This window comes from Falco biarmicus, chromosome 14 (genome assembly GCF_023638135.1).
Source record: "Falco biarmicus isolate bFalBia1 chromosome 14, bFalBia1.pri, whole genome shotgun sequence".
In the NCBI taxonomy this organism is placed as follows: Eukaryota; Metazoa; Chordata; class Aves; order Falconiformes; family Falconidae; genus Falco; species Falco biarmicus.
Window position 1 is genome coordinate 21,042,080 of NC_079301.1, and position 19,833 is coordinate 21,061,912.

General features: G+C 45.0%; 1 protein-coding gene across 1 annotated transcript in view; it reads left to right on the forward strand.

Annotated features, from left to right (window-relative positions):
* Positions 1-488: 488 nt before the first annotated feature.
* The window catches only part of NEXMIF (neurite extension and migration factor), a 173,146-nt gene continuing 153,801 nt past the window's right edge, over positions 489-19,833 (forward strand). Inside the window, exon 1 of the mRNA XM_056359970.1 lies at positions 489-615. The gene's annotated coding sequence lies outside the window, so the exon portion shown is untranslated. The remainder of the gene's footprint in view (positions 616-19,833) is intronic.

Consider the following 19,833-nt stretch of genomic DNA (forward strand, 5'->3'; position numbering starts at 1 on the left):
CGCCCCGCTCCGCCCCGCGGGGTCCGGGCCCGCGGCCGCGCGCCCTTTATGCCCGGTGGCGGCGCGGCGCGCTCCCGCGGCGGGACACACGGACACACACGCACACACGCGCGCGGGCGGGCGCCGGTCCCGCGGCTGAGGGAACAATGGCAGCGGCCCGGCACCTCCTCAGTGGGCACGGCCGGCCGGGGTGGGGGCGGCGGCGGCGGGGAGGGAGCGGCCGCGGCGGCGGCGGCGGCGGCGGCGGCGAGGCGGGAGCCGCCCCCCCCCCCCCCCCAGTCCCTCCGCAGGGAGCGCGGGGCCGGTGCGCGCCGCGGGGGGCCCGGCCGTGAGGCGCCGCGGCTGCGGGCCGGGAGCGCTGGCTCCGCCGGGGGCCCTGCGGCGGCGGGGGAGGGGCGGGGGCCGGCGCGCGCGGGGGGAGGGGCGGGGGCCGGCGCGCGCGGGGCGGGCGGGCGGGCGGGGGGGGGGGGGGCGGGCGCGTCCACCTGCGCGCGCCGGGGCCCCGGGCGCATGGAGCAGCGCTGAGGCGCCGCAGCCGCCGACTCCGCCGGGCGGGCGGGGGGACCCGCCGGCCCCGCGCGGCCGCCTCCCTTCCCTCGCGGGCCCGGCGCTGAGGTGAGTCCCGCCGCGGCGGCGCTTCCCCCCCGCCCCCGCACACACCGCGGCGGGGGGGCGCGGCGTGAGGCGATGAGGAGGCTGAGGAGGCCGGGGCGGGGGGTGCTGGCGATGCCGGCCTGCGCGGCGGCGCGGCGGCCTGCGGGGAAGTTGCGCGGCGGCGGAAGGAGCGGAGCGGCCGGTGTGTGTGGTGTGAGGGGGGGGGGGCGGCGGCCTCGGCCCGGCAAGTTGCCGCCTCACCCCCCCGGCCCCCGCTCCGTGTCCCCCCGGGCAGGTGCCGCGCTGGGTGGGGGCGCCGCCCCACCGGGCCCTGGGGGCAGCGCGGCCCCCCCGGCCCCCAGCGGGGCTCCCCCCCCCCCCTCACGGCGGGGTTTATTTACAGCGAGGGGGGCGGGGGGTGCAGGCACTTCAGCCTCGGCCAGAACAAAAAAAAAAAAAAAAAAGGGGGGGGGGGATGGGATTTTTTTAAAAAAATATTTAAAAAAATCCCCTACCCTGGAAGTAACTGTCATTCCGCGTATTAAACTAGAAAACTGGCTAATCAAATAAAACTGGCTCATTGTCTGAAACTCTATCCCAGCGAAAAATGCGGCTGTGAATATAATTAACCATCTGTCTGGCGAGCGGCGGCGAATCGGGCTCGTGCGGGTTTTATTCCGGGCTCTTTAATTCCCGCACCGCTCGCGCGGCCGTGCAGCGGCGGCAATGTGTTTTGCTTACTAAGTGTAGGATGTGACCTGTGTGTGTGTGTGTGCGCGGAGGATGCTCAGCCGGGGGGGGTGGGGGGAAGATAATGAAATCCTCGCCTCCGAGATGAACCGTGCTGCTGGCGAGCCGTGCGGCTGGTGATGGATTAACCCAAACAAGCTGATGGGACTGGCGGTGGAAGGGAAGGTGACGTGCTTTCTCTCGGTGATGCTCCCCCGCGTTCCGCCTCCCGCTCGGAACGGGCGCAGGATGGGTGCGTATTTGGGGAATCCATGGGTGGGTGTCATGGGTGGATGCGTGCGGCCGGAGAGCAGCGGCGCGCCTGTGCGAGCCAGGGCCTGAACGAGCCTCTTGCGTGAAAACAAAACGGCTCCGTGGCTCTTAAACCTTCCCGGAGGTTTTTCCTCCGCGTTTGCTCGGCCCTTCGGCCGGGTTCGCCCCAAACCCCCGCGCAACCACCAACATCCTGGTACTCGGCGGTGCCTTCTCGTGCTGGAGGTACCTGCTGTTAGCGCTGAGCAGCCTGGTAATGCAGTAACCACAGTGCCCACACCAAAGGGTCTGCTGGAAAGTGAATTGTGCCTGTGCCTGCACACACGCTCCTGCTTGTTGTTTTTTCTTTTTTATTATTATTATTATTTATTTTATTACTTTAGGTATGGCAAGGATACAGAAACTAAAAAAAAAATAACAGCAGGGCTCAAGCAGGTAGGACGCAATTTAAACTCACTTCAGCTAATACCCCGTGCAAGGCTGGGTTTGTTAAGGTATGTGAACTGTGCATAAGGCAGCAGTCGTTAGTGAATCACTTCTTAAAAACAAATACTTGACAAAAGAACCAGACCTGCTAAATGGATAACAATTATGTAAGCCCATAGTAGGTTTTGATGTATGTCAAGTCTGTTAAATAAATCAACCTGTTCAGTGAATAAATCTGCTATGCACCAATGCTTTTTTTTTTTTTTTTTAAGAGAATAAACCTGGCTGTGTATTTAAGATGTTTCTACTGAGCATGTGAGTGTTGCAGCCAAGCCCCGTAGCTGCCAGTGACACAAGACAAATCCATGGGGAGGGTGGGGTGCAGGAGCATGGGGAGAGAGGGGGCACACCAGATAATAAGACGGATATTAAAAATACACAAAGATGTGCATAAGGATTCCTAGTGATAAAATTCTCGCTGATCCATGTCTTGATGGAGTATTTGCTTTGCAGCGGCAATGGCCCATACAAAGCTACATTGATTTAGCTTTCTCTGTTCACGATGGCAGTTCTGGTGAATAATTATTTTCCCAAAAGCCCTAACCAAGGGAAGAAAGAGAGTCCCTGCTTGGCCTACACAGTAGTACAGTATCTTTGAAAGCGCGTATCCGGCTGCAAATAAAGAGAGCCAGTTCAAGTGTTACTACACTCAGCAGAAATAAAAGAAAGGCAGAAAAGGGGAGCAACCGGCCGGCTTCCCTGTGTGCCTTGTCCCCCTTTCCCTCTCTGCACCTCACCCGGCGCTTTGCTTTGGGGGGTGGGGAGGGGGGATTTTTGTGATTTTGTTTTTCCTTTTCTGTGTTTGCTGTCGCTTTTTGGAGGCGAGGCTCTGGCAGCCCACTTAAACATTGAGTTCTGAACGATGAGGAGCCCCTTTTCGATAAAAAGGGGGGGGGGGGGGGGAAGAAAAGAGGGGAAAAAAAAAAAAGGGAAAAGATTGTGGCCAGTGGGTTTTAACTTCTGTAGCTGGTACAAGGCAGTGTGTCTGCGTGGGGTAGCACTTTGATGGTGTCCTCTTTTGAAGTGGTTACGCCTCGTGGATGTTTTTGTGATCGATCACACGCGTATCTTTTTCCTGCCTCTGGAAAGAAATGTATGAAAAGACTTAAATGTGCTTGCAGGACCAATAAGGGCACAGGTGAGGCTTGGGGAGCAAGTGTTCCCAGACAAAGGCATCTGACTTGGTTGGCATCCCAGGTGTAGGACGCAACCATCATACAAGGCGCAGCAGCACTTCTCGAGACAGTAAGGCTTTTCCTTCGTAGCCACAGCAATAAGAAGCCAACTGTGCTGATTTCCCAAGCACAACAGCAAACCCTCCCCTTAAAGTTTATGCCCTGTCGCAAACAAAAAGCAACATTAGGAAATAATCTTCTCCTTGGGCAGAATCCAGGGAGGAGAGCCGTGGGTGCTCCAGACCTTGCCCTAGCCCTTGTGTGGGGGCTGTGCAGATGCTGCTGTAGTTGTTTGTGTTTGGCCCTGAGAGGGGTGGGTAGTCTGAACGTTAAACACAGCAAAATTGCTATTACTTCTCAGTAATGACAATTTTTGGTCTGTGAGGGGATTTAAAAAAAAATATTTTGAGAATTGGGAGCAAAATAATTTCTATATAATCCACCTGTTATGTTCAAAGTCCTGTATTTTCACCTGGGAGAGGATTGCACTTTTTTATTTTTATGCTAGATCTTTGTGTACTTTTAGCCTCGCTTGAGTTAGCTTTATAATCATTACCTAAGTATACAGTCAGGTGCTTGACGAGCCTGATTTTGTGGAAGCTGCCAGCAGTGAGTAAATGAGCCATGTGGCATAAAACCGAGCGAACCATGTTTTGTTGGTACCTTGCTCTTCACTACGTCCATCTAGTTAGTCATACGCACCTGTGGGTTTACCTGTGTGGGGGTCCGGGCCATTCTGGCAGGGGGACCTGCCTGATTTATTAACCTCTATGTGGTGCGAGAGGCTTGGTGGGATCTCAGCCCTTTGATTTTTGGGCTCCTGGGTGCTGTTACAATGAAATGTTTGCAATAATTACCGTGTGTTACCTTGTTGCGTGGAAAGCCCTGAAGTTATTACAGTTGCTGAAGATGATTAACTCGGTTTAAGCATCCAGGCGTTGGGCGTGGGTTTTGCCTGAAGGGTGCCCGAACTGAGGATAAGCTGTCCCACTGCTAGTGCCACAGTATTGGTACCATCGGTTCCCTGATTGTGGACATGAGGAAAAAGTGGGAGTATTTGGTAATGCTCAACTGAGGCGAAGTTTGCAGGAGGAGCTGTTGGTTCTGCAGATCGGTGTTGAACCCAGCTGCATGGCTTATCCTTAGCAAAGTCATCTTACGAACAGCAAGAGAAGGTGGCTTTAGTTCAGTAGTGCTTTGGACAGCAAGGTTGTAGTGCTGGGTAGATTTGTTTGCAGTTCGGGGGAGTAGCATGTAATCTGTGTAATACTGCTTTTGTGTGCCTCTATTGCAAATTGATGTCTGGGAAATGACATGTAGCAAAGGCTCTAGACCAGCAGGTCTCTGATATTTTTGTAGCAATGTCTTTTTATTCAAAGCAGGTGTCATGGAGATCTTTCATCCCAGGATTTCTTTCATCCCTGGCATTTGTTAGCTTGTGTTAAAACTTTAAATCTCGAGAATTTCTTCTGTACAGAAGGTGTTCTTATATTGCTTTTGCATGGGCTGAGCCGGATCATTATGCAGTCTCCAAACAGTGCTACGTATGAGCTGGATCTGTGTCTGCATTGCTACGTCAGCTCTGCAAATAATACAGGGATGTAACCCAGTGCCCTCCGGTCGCAGGAGAGGTCCGTGCTGGCTGTGTTGCTGGACACTGCAGAGAGATCTGGGAGCAGGCAGCTGTGGTAGGTGTTGTCCCTGAGCGAAGTTTTCTTCTGACCCTTAAGTATTCAGAAGGTGACTCATGCCCAGCGAGCATATCTGAGCTCATATTTGTAGTCTTGTTCGGTTTTAACAAAGCTCTGGAAATGCTTTTTACTAGAAGATGCCTGATTTGCTTAATTTATCCAAGCTCTTGCCTTGATAGTCTCCCACAATAGAAAAATCTGCTGGCTAATTGTTTCCTTTCACTGATCCTGTATTTCCTTCTTTTGTTTTGTTTGTGCCGTATCTTCAGAATATGGGTGGATGCGTCACTAGAAGTTTCTGATCAATCTTCTTGTCTAGGTGTACTGCTGTTGCCCCTTGGGAGGGTAGGACCATAGTACGCTGGACCGAAAGGGCTGGCATTGCTTCTGCTTGGACCCCACTTGATTCATTTACCAAATCAGTTTTAAACACCTTTCTGAATTGTCGTTATCATTACTGTGATCGTTGTCTCTGCAAATCGCTGTCGTTATCCTCAGGCATGAGACTAAGAGTATCTCTGTCTTAGGAGTCTGGGAGAGCTTGAGGCTGCACTTCAGGATGTCACCTTGCACAGCACAATGCCAGTCTTCAGTGTGTCACTGAAGCTGGCAGGAACAGCAGAGGTTGTGTGTTTGGCCGAGATGCTGATTAGGGTTATTGCCAATTTATCGGCTTTCTCACCTTGCTTATGTAGAGCTTCTGTTGCACAGAATGCTGCCTCGTGCATGGGTTGCCAGTTGGTGTCGTGAAGGTCATCCATACTGCGTTGTGATGTTCACTGCTGTTGTCTGAAGCTGTTACTGAGACAGTTTGAGAGCAGAGTGTCAGTATTTCTGAAATAAATCAAAATAGTTGGTGCAATTTCTACTTCCCCTCTCCCCTGGCGTGAGGAGCTTCTCAAACACTAAAACCCAAGCATTGTCACTGTACTTCTCCTGGCTTGCCAAATGTGGTGAGAAGATACCTGATGCTATGAGGCTGTCGCATTTTTGAGGGCATTCGAGTGGAGGTTATTGGAAAAATTTGCTCCTGTGAACCTTGTAGGATGTGGCTGGGCTTGCAGGAGTGCCAGGACGTGGCTTGGACTGCAGGGCACTGCTCAGCGTGGAGCACTGCCTGGTTGTTCCATTGCCTCCCCGAGAGCCGGGCTGCTCGGAGGGCTAGCGCACAAACTGCCGACTCCTTTGCAATCCCATTCTGGGTAAGATATCTGCCATGCTCGAGAGTTGCCTTTGGAGCTGCGTGCTTAGGAAAAAAAATCAAATTCCTTTCCTCCCATTTTGAAGGGTTTTGATTGTGAATTACAGCACAGAAGAACCAAATGTAGGAGAGAAAAGCTCTGTGGAAGGATTTTGTTTCCAGTACAATGTCCCAATGAATGACTTGTCTTTGATGGAGAATCTGAAGCCTTATGAGGGGCCTGTTTATTGGCATTAATTATTTTTTATTAGTTACAGCATCCATAGTCCGTTGGCAGTAGAAGAGCCCAAAGTAAGAATATTAAATCTTCAGAAGTTTTTCAAAGCTTGCATTTTTCATAAGAAGCTTGTGAAGCTTCAAATCTAAAGCTTCCAAAGCCTTTTTTTTTAATTCTTCAGAAGTGCCACTGAAGCTCTTTTTTTAATTTTTAGTATTTTAGCTGAAACTCTTAAGTTTTTTACATAAAAAAAATTACATTTTTTTCCCATCCATTGCATTGGCCCCAATTTTCAGGTCTCTCGCTGGGTCAGCTGGATCCTCCGCAAGCATCAACTGTACTCTGTAGACCAGGTGTTGTACCCTTTGCTACCAATTTACCAACATTTTTCCCCTCTGATTAGGGTTTTACTCTGTGGCTGGTGGCAGGCTGAAGCACTTGCCAACATGAAAGGTGCGTTTGTTTGCAACCGGCCAGTTAGGACAATACTTGACCTTCACAGTTGTTGAATAACTTCAGAGAAATACTTAACTGCTTCACAGAAACAAGGGTTGTGGGTGGGAGTTTAACAAGTACAAAGCGAATCAGGTGTCCGTTTGGCCAGCTAGCAGCACTTTTTCCCCTTTTTCCCTGTAGCCTGCGAGGTCATGTTTTAATACTCTGAATATGAATTTAAGGTCCATGGCAGTATTTTGGTGGCATGCTTGGTCTTATTTCATATCGTTTCAGGGAACAGAGCAATTAGTACTCTTGGCCTTCTCTGAACCTTGAGGGTAAAAATGAAAATTGCCTTTTTTCAGGGTGGTTGCTGTTCTCGTTTGTGTGAAGAACACTGTTGGGGAGTGGGATTATTTTAGCTACAAGAAGTTGTGATGCGGTATTTTTTTAAAAATGTTTTGCTTACATGAGATGAACAGGTTTACTTCATTGATAGCTGTGCCTTTAATGTGGAGAGATGGGTAGAATTTTCGGGAAGATCAGAAGGGAAAGTCTGCTGCTGACCACAATTTTTCAGCTCATATTAAAGCAAACAAGCAAACCCCTATCTTCTTGACACCGCTGGCTCTGTAGGGAGCAACACACAATAATTTCCCATGGTTTGTTTATGTCTGTATCTAAGGTAATCCACTATATCAAAATCACCTGTCCATGTAGTGGCTTGTCTTAGATGCTTTGTGTATGTGATATATGAATTTTGAAGTACGTGGAGCAGACATTGCCAGCTTGTGCAGAAGTACAGCAGATTGTGGCACAAGCAGGATGGCTAATGTGTAATACTGTAATTCAGGACCATTACTAGCCCACGGTGCCCACGAGTTTATCTGAAGCAGAGGAGCCATGTGGCGTTAACCCAGCCAGGCATGGCAAGTGTGGAGAAACTCGTCAGCTGAAACCTCCCGCAGAAAAAATAATTTGTCCTAACCCAGTAACCTTCACTTACTTAATTGTCTTATTTGTCTGGTTAGCTTATCATCTGATGGAGAGTTTGTACTGCAGTAGAAACAGTCTTGTTTATCGTGCCTGTTTCTTTCTTTAATTCATGCTAATTACTTGCCTGCTTCTTTCTGGGTTTGAACTGGGCCTGTCTTCATGTCAGCTGTTGTAAATCCCAGCCTTGCTGAATGTGAACGGGAGGCTGAGCAATCCACGATATTTCCAAGAAGTCTCTGATCTGAAAGGGTGGAATTTTTGATCAGCTTGATTGTTCAGTCTCAGAATTGATTGCTGTATTAGGCAACACAAAGTTATGATTTGGGGTTTTACCTTCAGGTCATAGTTTGTGTCTGTATACAGAGTTCCCCCTCCTTCTGTAGAGGGTTGTTTGAAGACCTGGCACTTAATGATCAACAGGGTGTAGCGCTTATTTTACCCTTCTGAAGCATTTCTGGTTTTGGAGTAGAGATGGATATTGGTTATGATGCAGAGCTGAACGTAGAGTTAGTTTGTGACTGATGTGTTGGCCATTATATGGTTACTGGTGTATGGAATTACCGATTCTGATTCATGTGTTAAGCAAACCCTGGTATCCCAGTCCCTCTCTCAGTTTTTTTCCCTGTTAACTACATCCTTCTTTCCTCCCTTGTTTATGGCTTTTACCCCTCTATGTGCAACCTGCCAGCACGTGTGCTGGATTCCCTCACTGCAAATACTAGGAGGCATTGAAGACTTCCTAAAGGTCACTTCAGGGTGAATTCAGAAGCTTCTTGGGTTAACTGTTCAGCTGCTTCAGGTAGTCTGTCACTGGTCTGGAGGGGAAGTTCTGCAAAGTGAGCGGCTTGAGACTGTGAGGAAGAACCCAAGTGCAGGCTTCACCTTGGGGCGTTCAATGCCAGCAGAAGAGCCAAGAGTAGGAATGGAGGAAAATGGCCCCTAGGAAGGCATAGGTGGTGATGCTGGAGTGACATAGTAAGTGTGACATTTCAGTGTCAACGATGGGGAAAAGAAGAAAATGCTGCTTAAATTGTTCTTCAAAGTTTTTTGCCCATGTGGTTGCTCTTCATCAGCGTTGCAATTGGTATGTTTGTGGAGTCCAAATGTCGTATCAGGAATGGTTAATGATTGTGTGGTGCCTTAAACTTCATGTGAAAGCATAGGGGTTATTCTCCCTGTTACAACTTGTAATGAACATAAAATATATAAAATCTGAGCTGACAGTATCATCTTATGAGTTCTCACCCTGCGTTCTGTGGGCTGATGTTGAAACCAAAGGGGGTTAAGGATACACAGTATCTTATTCTGCTGTTGGGTTAGGCCTGGGTGTTTGCTGATGAGGCCGTGTTAAGTCACACCTATATTTGCAAGTGTCAGTAAATGAAGAGTCAAGGTGAAAACTTGATGTGTAGCTCACTGTTTCATCAGTACTTTCATTATTTTGTCAATACCCTCAGTACCCCTTCCCCATGTGTCTATGGGTAAAGCAATACCCTGTGGTCATGGCTCCTGAACTTGGTCTTTGGCTGTTTGAATCATTTCTTTCTGGGGCAACACAGGCTGCTTAAATAACAAGAGGGTAGTGGAGGGGTTGGAATGAACATTTCCAGACCTGATGGTGGTTATGCAGGGTGCATCTCATAGTCCTTTGCTGTCAAATGCTTTCACACACTTCTCTGTCTCTCCTTGAACAACTTATGTGTGTTGCATGGTAATGGAAGTCAAAAGAATTTGTTTGATGTTATTTATTCAAATCTGGAAAGGATGGTTGTGCAAAGACCAAAGAAAAATGGTTTTAGTCTGACAAATGCCAAGGGTTTTTGTTTTGTTTGTAAAGCCCAAACAAACCCTTTGGGATCCTTGGCTGGGTATATAATAGCATGAAATACACCATTTCTTTCATTCTGCTTCCTAAAAATCTAATTCTTTATGCATTTAAAGTGGGAGTTGAGGCAAACCCAGAGTTTAGCTCTGTTGACCTATATTTATGAAAAGAGAAGTCTTGCTAAGTGTTGCAAGAAAATATATAGTGCTGCTTGTATACTCTGATGAAATGTGCATACATACTAAAAACACTTGGAACTTCTGCATCTTCTTACGGAAGGTTTAAGCCCTTTCCAGCCAGATTCAGTCCATTTGTGCTGTTCATAGCATGTATATTCAGACTTCCCATTAATAGCCATGGTACATCAATGAAGAGGGGCAGCAGAACAGAGTTTAGAATAAGCAAGGAAGAGAGGTAGTACTGAAAACTTCCTGCATCTCAAGGTTTAAAGGGAACTTTTTTTCCTGTGGGTTTTGGTGGTTGGTTTTTATTTTCAGTTCAGCCCAAGCTTTATAAAGTGCAGTTTAATGGTTATCATGCTCCTTATTGCATAACTGTGGCACAGATGTTATTTTTTGTAATGTTGCCTGACATATTTAAAAGGGAAAGGGAGGAAGGGAATTTATACTCTTTGGAGATGAATACATGGAGCCTATTAGTCTTAAAAAAGTGTGAAGAGCTTGTTAGAGCCAAGCTGGCACATCTCTGAAAGGCTGATCTGTGGAGTGGAGCTCTTCAGATAAAGAATGAATGTTGTATCTCCTGGAGTTTGTTGTATGTGTTACCAGATAGCCTAAAATCAGAACTCGGTGGAGTACTTGTGAGCTTAATGTTTAGGCACATGCTTAAACGTGTTTGTGGAACTGAGACCAAATCCAAACGTATATTTATTATTTTAACGTGTTGTCCAAAGTTAAAGTGTGCAGGTTAATTGGCAATTATGCTTAAAGTTAGGGACATGAAGATGAAATACATCACTCAGCATAGGTAGTACTGAGTGTTTAAGTGTTTATATTACTGAGGCTGAAAACAAAACCTTTACAGTTCCTTTCTGAGGAAGGTTTGGCTGAGGAAATACAGTTAGAAATACACTGGGTTTCAGCAGAAGGAAAAAATTACATGCAGGCCTGGTGGAATAGGCATGAGAACATTAAGTCATCTCCGTTTGGCATTTCTAACAACATTAGAAGTTTTAAAATACTAGAAACACAAATAAGTAGCGATGCAAATGGTAAATGCTATATTTGTATTTATTTATGTATAATAACAAAATGCTTGGTGTTTCAGATCAGCACAGTGTGCCTTGATTCACAAAGTATTTGTTTTATAAATACTGGATAAAATGCACAACCCACCTCTCCCTGCTGTACAGAGGAGCTAACCAGCTCACGGAGAAATTAATGACCTGCTAGAAATGCAGTCGTGAAATGAACCCAAGAATCTTGACTTTCCAGCCCTCGTTTGTGCGTGTGTGCAGGCTAATGGGGTAATTGTGATAAATTGATAAGGGGGGGAAAGGGGGAAATGACACCTACTGTCGTCGAGCGTCTTTTTGAACTCTTGGATTAAAGATAATTCAAATGATTAATTTTTTTTTAAAAAAAAAAAAGGTGAACAGTTATAAAAACAAACAGGAGGAAGCCTGAGAGTGTTTTTCACTTGTTTCTGCCTAGGGCAAAATATTTAGGTTTGATTTTTATTTTGCTTTTGTTCTCCCCTTTGCCCTTTCCACCTGCTGGATTACCTACTACAGGAAATAATGAATTAGGCAAAATAAATCCTAAATTATAGTTGTAGAATGCAGGAGCTGCTGTGTGAGTGTAGGATTATGCACAAGCTCAGGTGTGAATTTTATGGCATTTCTTGTGCCTGGCATTTTCTTCAGCAAGAAGGTGGGGGGGGCGTGACTTGGTGCCTCAGCTCCCACAGCCAGGCTTTCGAGGTCTTTTATCCTTACAGCTGTGTTGGCACTGGCTGTTGATGTTCCCATCCTGCATGGGAGAGGGCATCTCGCCCGCCTGCCTCACTCCAACGAAGGCAAGGCTTCCTTGGCTGGCAGGTGGACAGAGCTCCTCCAGGGTCTGGGAATTTTCTCCCTTTCTAGTGTCCAGTGACACCTGTGCAATGTGTTTAAGCATGTGGTGCTCTGAAAACTTCCTCTTCTGGCTAAAAAAGAAATGGATGGAAAATATTAGTCTAAAGTAGAAGGTTCGTGCTGATGCAAGCTGTGTTTACTTTTGAAAATTCAGTTTATTAAACTCAAGGCTGCAGAACTCCAGGGATCAGTGATGCTGTCTGAACATCACCTTGCGCGCCGCACAAGCAATTTTTCAAAATTACTTTTTTAATTAAAAGTTGTATCGGTTTAATGCGAGTTAAAGGAAAGTTCACAGGCTTAGTGTTGTCTGAAACATGCTGCAGATTTGGGAAAAAACCTTTTCCTGCCTTTTTAAGCTCATCCAAAATAGTGAATATGCATGCAGAGAGAGGGGAATCTCCTTCTGGGCTTTACGTCTGAGGGATTGCAGGGTAAAGGTATTTATTGATTATCAGTCGAGCTCCGCTTCTGTTACCCTTGAAAGGAGCTGCACAGAAGCTGAATTGGAATATGAACATAAGGAAAACAAGGAGGACTTGAGGTACAGCAGAGGAAAGTCAATACAGAGCTTATTTAAATGTCAGCTGCCTGGAAGAGCTCTGCTCAAAAGCTGTAAGGAGAGATTAGGTGTAAGACATAATGCATGAGTGTGTAAGGAAGGGCGGAAAGATTGCTGAGCAAGTCAGGTGCTGTGGGGAATGCGTGCAAAAGGAATATATTAAGGAGGAGGAAGGAAGAAGAAACTGCTGACTGAAAATTACATCTGACAATTAGTTTTGAGCAACTAATTGGAGAAGCACATGGCTTTTGGACATGGGAAGGCTGCGATCGTAGTTGGTGGGCGATCTGATCCATTTTAACAGCATTATTCATCAACATGGTTGACAGGGATAAACGACACTCATTACAAATTCATTTACTACATCTATGTATTGTATTTATTTTCTGAATGTAGGTGCAGAGTAGAGTGTCTCTGTAAGCACAGGACTTCCTGGAATTTGAATCATATTGGCTAAATAAAGTCATTAGTCCAGAGCTGTAATTGCGTGACATTTGTCAATGTAAGTGGATTTACATTCAGGCAGAGTTTAGGCCAAAAAAATCACTGTTGTGTAGATGAATAGCCTTATTCTGAATTTCATGGCCATTTTTATTTTGGAAAGTTAGCCACTAATTATATGTTGAAATAAGTAGTAGTTGTATTACAGTTGTGGCTGAAATAAAATTAGGATGAGCACTCTTGTACAAGAAGCAGTATCAGAGTCAGCCTCCAAAATTTACACCCAAACCAAGTTACACGTAGGCATTGTTGGTGGGGTAAGGAAAACACTGAAGCTGTTTCACTTGTGGAGAGGGCCCGTACCCTTCTGGTCCATGCGGCCCATGGCTAACAGGTGCTTCTGCTTCAGGCATTGGTGCCGAGCTCCAGCGTAGCAGTACGTTTGAGTGATGCTTTCTGCTGTCGCTGGGGGGTTAGGAGTCTGATGGTGGCAAGTGATAACCTCATCTTAGTTTTTCAGCCCCCCTTGGCTGCATAACAGCAGTGTGGTACACGACGTCATGAAGTCCTCTGCGTGTAGGCAGGACTGGGGCAAGAAAGATGGGATGCACCCCACTGCGCTGTAGCCCACTGCACCCCAGTCAGGTTTGGTTTTTGTTTTTTGGGTTTTTTTTTTGTCAACTCTTGCCTAATTTTGAATGGAATTAGATGTCTTTATCTTCAGGGAAGTGAGCTCCTTGTGCATATGATAACTAAAAGACCTAACAAGTCTTCCAGATCAAGGCTGTAGCTGGCAGCCTTGCTTCCTTGGCACAGCATAACTTTCTAGTCCTGATCCACTCTGTTGAAAAAACTGTGTCTTGGAACAAGTGCTTGCTCAGGACAGTAGGACCCCAAACATCAGAACAAAGGACAGCTGCAAAACACAAAACCTGCTGGTTTGGGTGTTTCTTTGCCTTTGCCATCTAGCATAAACATGTACCTACATGTATGCTGGTATTTGTATTCTTATCAGTCATACGTTATGGTCTTCTTGTGCCACGCTGACTGCAAACATGTATTTGTTAAAAAACATCACAGCCTTTGCACGTGCTTCTGTCCCGCAGAGGGGATGAGAGAACAAACAACATATGATGAGCATTATTGGCGTTGTTAAATGCTCTTCTGGGCTGAACAACTCATTTACACCAGAAGGTAAAAAACTTTATTGTTTAGGAGGGAAGATGGCCAAGCAGACTGAGCTGGGCAGGCAAGTATTTAACAAGTAGACAGAATATGAACCTATGCTCTGGAGCAGTTGGGCTTACGTTACTGTCTCCCTCTCTAGTGTTAACTTTTATTTTCCAAAACAGATTATGACAGTAGAACAGTTGACAAGGGAAGCAGGTTTACATTTGAAATGCACAGGAGGTATCACTGAGTGGTCTGAGCGCACAAGCTAACTGTGTTCCAGCCCTAGCACCAACATTGACTTCTCTTGGCCATATGACAGTGCCATCATTTTTCTGTCCTGCTTGCCCCGCTTGTTAAATGGGCAAATTAATATGGATTCCCTGGAGTGTTGTGAAAATTAGTTAAGGTTTGAAAAGTGTGTTGAAGAAGTCTTTCAGTGCTGATCGTTATTACAACTACTGCTTTAAAAACACTTTTCTATTTCTTTTAGCAAAAGTATTTCCTCTTCTGCTGGAGTTTACTGCTCACATTTTTTTGTGTATCTTGTGTGTGGTATCTCTAGGCTCTTTCAGTATACGTGCTTTTTTGTAAAACAGTATATTTTATCCTGTGTTTGAGAATTCAGATTTTCAGTATGTATGTTATTACACCAAATGCGAATAGGAGGCAAAAAGCCTTATGCTGATGGAACTTCATGGTTGCTGCTTTCCTGGCTGAGCCGTGTCTGTGGGTCATGTATGCATTGACACATATTTGCAATGATACTCCATCACATCTATTTAAAGAAGGTGTTTAGAGCAGGAGGGATCCTTACAGCTTTTACAATGTCAGCTATATCTTTAGGGAAAGCTGAGAAGCAGACAGGCTAAAAGGAGTATAGGGGGATGGACCTGGAGATGTGAGATGAGATCCTGAGAGAGAAATACAGCCCTTATCTCCAGTGCTGAGACAAGGCGGTGACCGCAGGTGTGTTCCTTAAGGACAAATAGCTCCAATGCAACTGCAGGCTGATCCAAAAGGTTTGACAGCTGTAGGACTCTCCCACATGAAACAGGCCCTGCATGTTTCAAATTGCATATTAAGTGCTGAAAAAATAAGTCAACCTTTCAAAGTTTGGCCTGTAAAACTTTCTTCCCTTTTATATGTCATAGAGGAGCTATCATGCTTAATTAAAAGGTTTGTGAAGATTTCTATTCCAGTAAAAGGTGGAGAGATCTTTCTGCAGATTACTTTTGGCCAGGACTGGTTTCTTGTCAAAAAACTACCTCTTTTAGCCGTTTCTTCAGAAAGCGCCTGGGGAGCCAGTTGAACCTAAACCAAGAGGGGGTAGAGTTAAGAACAACACTTTCTGTAGCGTTTAAACTAGACATTTCTTGGAGGGGATCCTTCCAACTGTTGATCTAGGTTGGCTGTAGGTGGTATTGAAATCCTTGGATGTGACTGGAAGTTGGATTGAAGATGAAGGGAGAGAACAAGGAGATAAGTATTGGGAGGAGACAAAAATTTACTCTTGCAGGGCAAGAGAACACTGTACCTTCTCCCTTAAAACACTCATCTAAAATGCCTGTGTTACTTTCCCCTCGTGGACTTCTGTTCTCTTTCACTTGCCTTTCTCTTCAGTACCAAAAGCCGCGTCCCCTGAAGTTTCTCTTGCTTCTGGTGTCTGATTCACACAGAGAATGAGATGAAACAAGGCAAACTTGGTTCTAATAGCTCTCTTCTAATTCTGCTGCATAATGGAGATGAGCAGTACTTACATAACAATATCCTGGGACGTTAATAGATTTAATAACCCAGAAAGGTGGGAAGAAGTTCTGAATTACCTATAAAATGGCATCTAACTAATGAAGTTTACGGGAAGCACATCTCTTTGAAGAAGAGTCAGATGGTAGGTGCAAGACTTCTGCATATGCTCAGAAGAGAAAACAAAATGAAGCTGCCTGTCCTAATCGGAATAAATCTTCCTTTAAAAATAATTTCTAAGGTGCTGTTGGATTATGTCAGGGCTTCCAGATAAACACTTGTAAAAATGTAAACAACACAGACTTCTTCAGATTTAATTTTTTTCTTCCAAGTGTAGATACGTACCAGTCTTGGGGATTATGGCTCTGTATGTGCCCAATGAAAACAATCAGTTCATTAATGCTGTTTTGTTAGACCTTGCCCCCCTCTTGCCATGGTGATAAGGGACCTTAATTAGATCCCAGAACAAATGCTAGAGAGCTTGACAAAAAGGAGAGACATGGGGAGGGGGTGGAGAAATACTAAGATGTTGTTAGCAGATATATGCAGAGTGCTGTATCCTGCAGAGGAGACTGTGTTTTATTGAAAACATTGGTTTTCTTTCCCGAGAATAGAGCATGTGCTGGTAGGCTGTAAGCATCTGCAGACAGTATGTAGAATTGGTATTGGCAGCTTTATGTATGTCAGATCATGCTTCTAGGTGTGGGCACCTGTCCATCTGCCAAGGAGACCGAACGGGGAAAGCACTGCCGATGGAGTGGTAGTCACGAATTAGAAATGTATTCTTGAATCTATTCTGGATGCTGGTGATGTTCCCTGATGGGAAGTGGCCAAATCATTGGGTTGATTCATATGTTCATATGTTAAGAAAAAACGTCTGTGTGGGGAGGGCTGGAAAGGGAGGGGAAGGATAAGAATCCTGAGGATTTTCATGAATACCACCGGCAGAGAGCGTGTAAATGAAAGCGGGGGGAATTATGATGCTAAACAATGAAAAGGAAGGTTGGCAAATAATGTTAGCTTGAAAAGGGGAGAGCGGTTTTCTGTAAGGAGCAAATCACCATGTGAATTCAAAAAAGCAAGCATGCAGAAACACAGGCATTAAAAACTATGTTACAGTTTTTAGTAAGAAATGTTAGGTTCTTCTGTGTGTTTTCTGATTACTGGGTGCTCAGGTTACACCTTCAAAACTTCCTGGGCTGTCACCCAAGATAGAACATTAACTTCGGGTTGGAATCTCAGCTTTTTATTGACTGTGTTGTCAGTTTGAATTTGGAAGGCTGTGGCTATCAGCTCTCCTACCTTTGCCTCTGGTCTTAAATCTATGTGCTTCCTGTAATTCCTATGTACTTCATAATTATTCTTCACTTAAAATTATGTTTCAATAAACTAAAATAAGATTATCATCTTGAGTCTCTCATAGGATGGTCAATTTCTAGGTCATAAGATAGTTGTTCTCTGAGCAACTAATTTAATAAATTTACTGGGTTTGAATTTATTTTTTATTTTCGTGTCAGATTTTCTGGATCGTAACCTGCACATCTTGGTGCACAGGTGAAGGTGTTTCAAGTAAAATTGATTGCATTACAAAATGACACATAAGAGGCAACCCTGGGACAGCTGAAAGTCTGGAACTGGATATCTGCCTAACCAAATATTTTAGAAACTTTTAAGAAAGAACAAGGCATAATTCCCATATTTTTAAAAACATGCCTCTGAAGAGCATGCATCAAAACTGCCAACATGCTGGTAAACATATTAAAGAGCAAATCCAGACACCTGTGGACCTACGTATCATTTAAACACATTGTAGTAGGTACTAAAGTAATAGTGTGAGAGGCAACTGTAATCTGTGAGTGAATGCAAAACTGTTCATCAGCCTTGATATGTGAGAGTAGCCTTTGTATAATCTTTGGGTGCTGAACTGAATGCATTTTGGTGAAGCAACAGGAGCAAGACTTTGTCTTATTCATGGTCCGAAGAAAGCATTTGACTGGCTTGGGTAGTGCTGCTTAACAGGCAGACTTGAATTTACACTCATTAGGGGAAAAAAAGAGTATTTGATGTTTGCTAGGTGCATGATTTCTTGTTCTTTCACTATGTCTATGTGTTTCCAATACTCCTATTCTGGATTTTCGTTCAAGGTTAACAAAATCTACATAGTTCTTGCCGTCCTTCAAAGCCCTTGATTTCTTTTCTAATTTACATAGAGAACATGGTGGCCATAGATATATCCAGGACTCTCCCAATATTAGTTGCTGTTTTGCAAGAACAGGAAAAAAGGCTTCTTATTGGAACTGAACGGAAACTGAGGCTGTTCGGTTTTCCGTTTTTTCCTTCGCAGGCTGAGAGTAACTGGTATAAGCTGAAACAAGTCATAATTGAGACAGCAGTAGGGTTATGGAGACAATTTCATGAACACAGTGGAAAGGTGTTTCAGATAAATACATATAAGGTGACTGTAGTTTAAGTAACATTAATAAAATCGATATAAATGAGGGGGAGGATACTTGAATTTTCAAGTGGATGAGTTGGAGTGAGGATGGGTGAGCAGCGGTACCACTGCCTGCCACTTGATGGGAGTTCAGTATAAACCAGCAGCAGGTTTTCCTGCTCCATAAACCCGTGGTCCACAAAATTATTGTCTGATAAAATTACTGCAGAAAAGAAACCATAACCTCATGCTTTTACGGATTATAACATTGTTAGTAGTAAATAATACCATTAAAATCAGCACTTTTCTGACAGATGCTTCAAGAACAGTGAATATGAGTGTCTGCTCATCTTCGGGAGTCTGGTTCCTACAGAATTTAATGGAAGGTCTCAGCGGGTCTGGAGCTGTTGTAGAAGTGACGGCTGGTGAAGTATGAGTGTGATGAAACCAGAACAGCACATTTGGAAGTGGTCTTTATTGTTTTTAAAGCTGCATGGATTGCTTCCATGTAGTACATAGTTGAACATCTTGTCGTTCTGGGGAAAAAAGGCAGGCAGAGGACAAGCCAAGTACATAATTTAATATTAAGTTGAACTCAGTTATGCTCTGTAGTTTGAAAGGAATAAAATGAATGTTTCCATCTTCATTGTTAATCCATTGTAATTTAGTAAAGTTCGTGCATTATAATGTAATATTTTGGTTTTCTTTCCATTTCAGACCTGCTTTATAAATACAAAGGAAACATACAGTGTCAGAAGAAATGCAGAAATGGGGGATGAGTGCACCCTGGAAATACACATTATTCATGTGATTTGTGTATGGTGTACACTTACAGGAGTGACACTCACAGTTGTCAGGGAAAGCTTCACTGTATGCTAAAACCTTCCTTTGAAAAGATCTCTTCTATCATGACTTTTGTTATTTCACAGAATCCAGAGTTCAGCTGCTTTGAAATCACTCGCCCCCTTAGCTGGGCAGTGGGTGGCAGGACCCCCACGGGCAGGCTGGTGGCGTGTGCTGGTGGCTGAACGCATGGGAAGAGGTCATCGAGTCACTGACAGGCTTTAGTTGCAGTTGCTTTTGGACTGCTGGCAGGCTCCCATTGGAGCAGGAAAAGCACATGCAAGGTATTAAATACTGTAATTAGATGATCTAGAGGATTTAGTCCTAAATCATGATTTATTTTTGTTGTTTTTAAGCTGCTGTTCTTACTGGTTGTGTGTGTTTCTTATTCAAGAAGTTTTATGCTTGGCTTTTGCTATGTCAAAATGTTATAGGAGAGTTTTTACAATTACTACTTGAAGCTCAGATTTTGGGTTAAAACTCAAACCTTTGCAGATTCCCACCAGTGGATGTTTTGTTTGTGTGCAGACAAGACATAGAGAACAAACTGGAAATGCCAAAATGAAAAGTGCTCTCCCCCGCGGCAACAGCTTTGCAGACAAGGACCGCAGCAGCACGCGGAAGGTGTAGTGGCTTACTGAAGACACCTTTGGCTGAATGAGTTAAGCTGATGAAACCTCTCATTAATCCTTACTCTGGTTTCCACCTACCTCAGTCGATTATGAAGATGAGATGTTACTGGTGACTTTTATGAAGCTGTGTGTGTAAACAGTATATATTATGAAAACAATAAAGACCTCATTTGTAGGTCTGACTGCAAAGCTGGGAGAGCCCTGCTTGAGCCAGTTCTCTTCTGTGGTTTCCCTGTTACCTCCCACAACAGTGCTCCAGGAGGTAAGTCTCTCCTACATAAAAAGTAC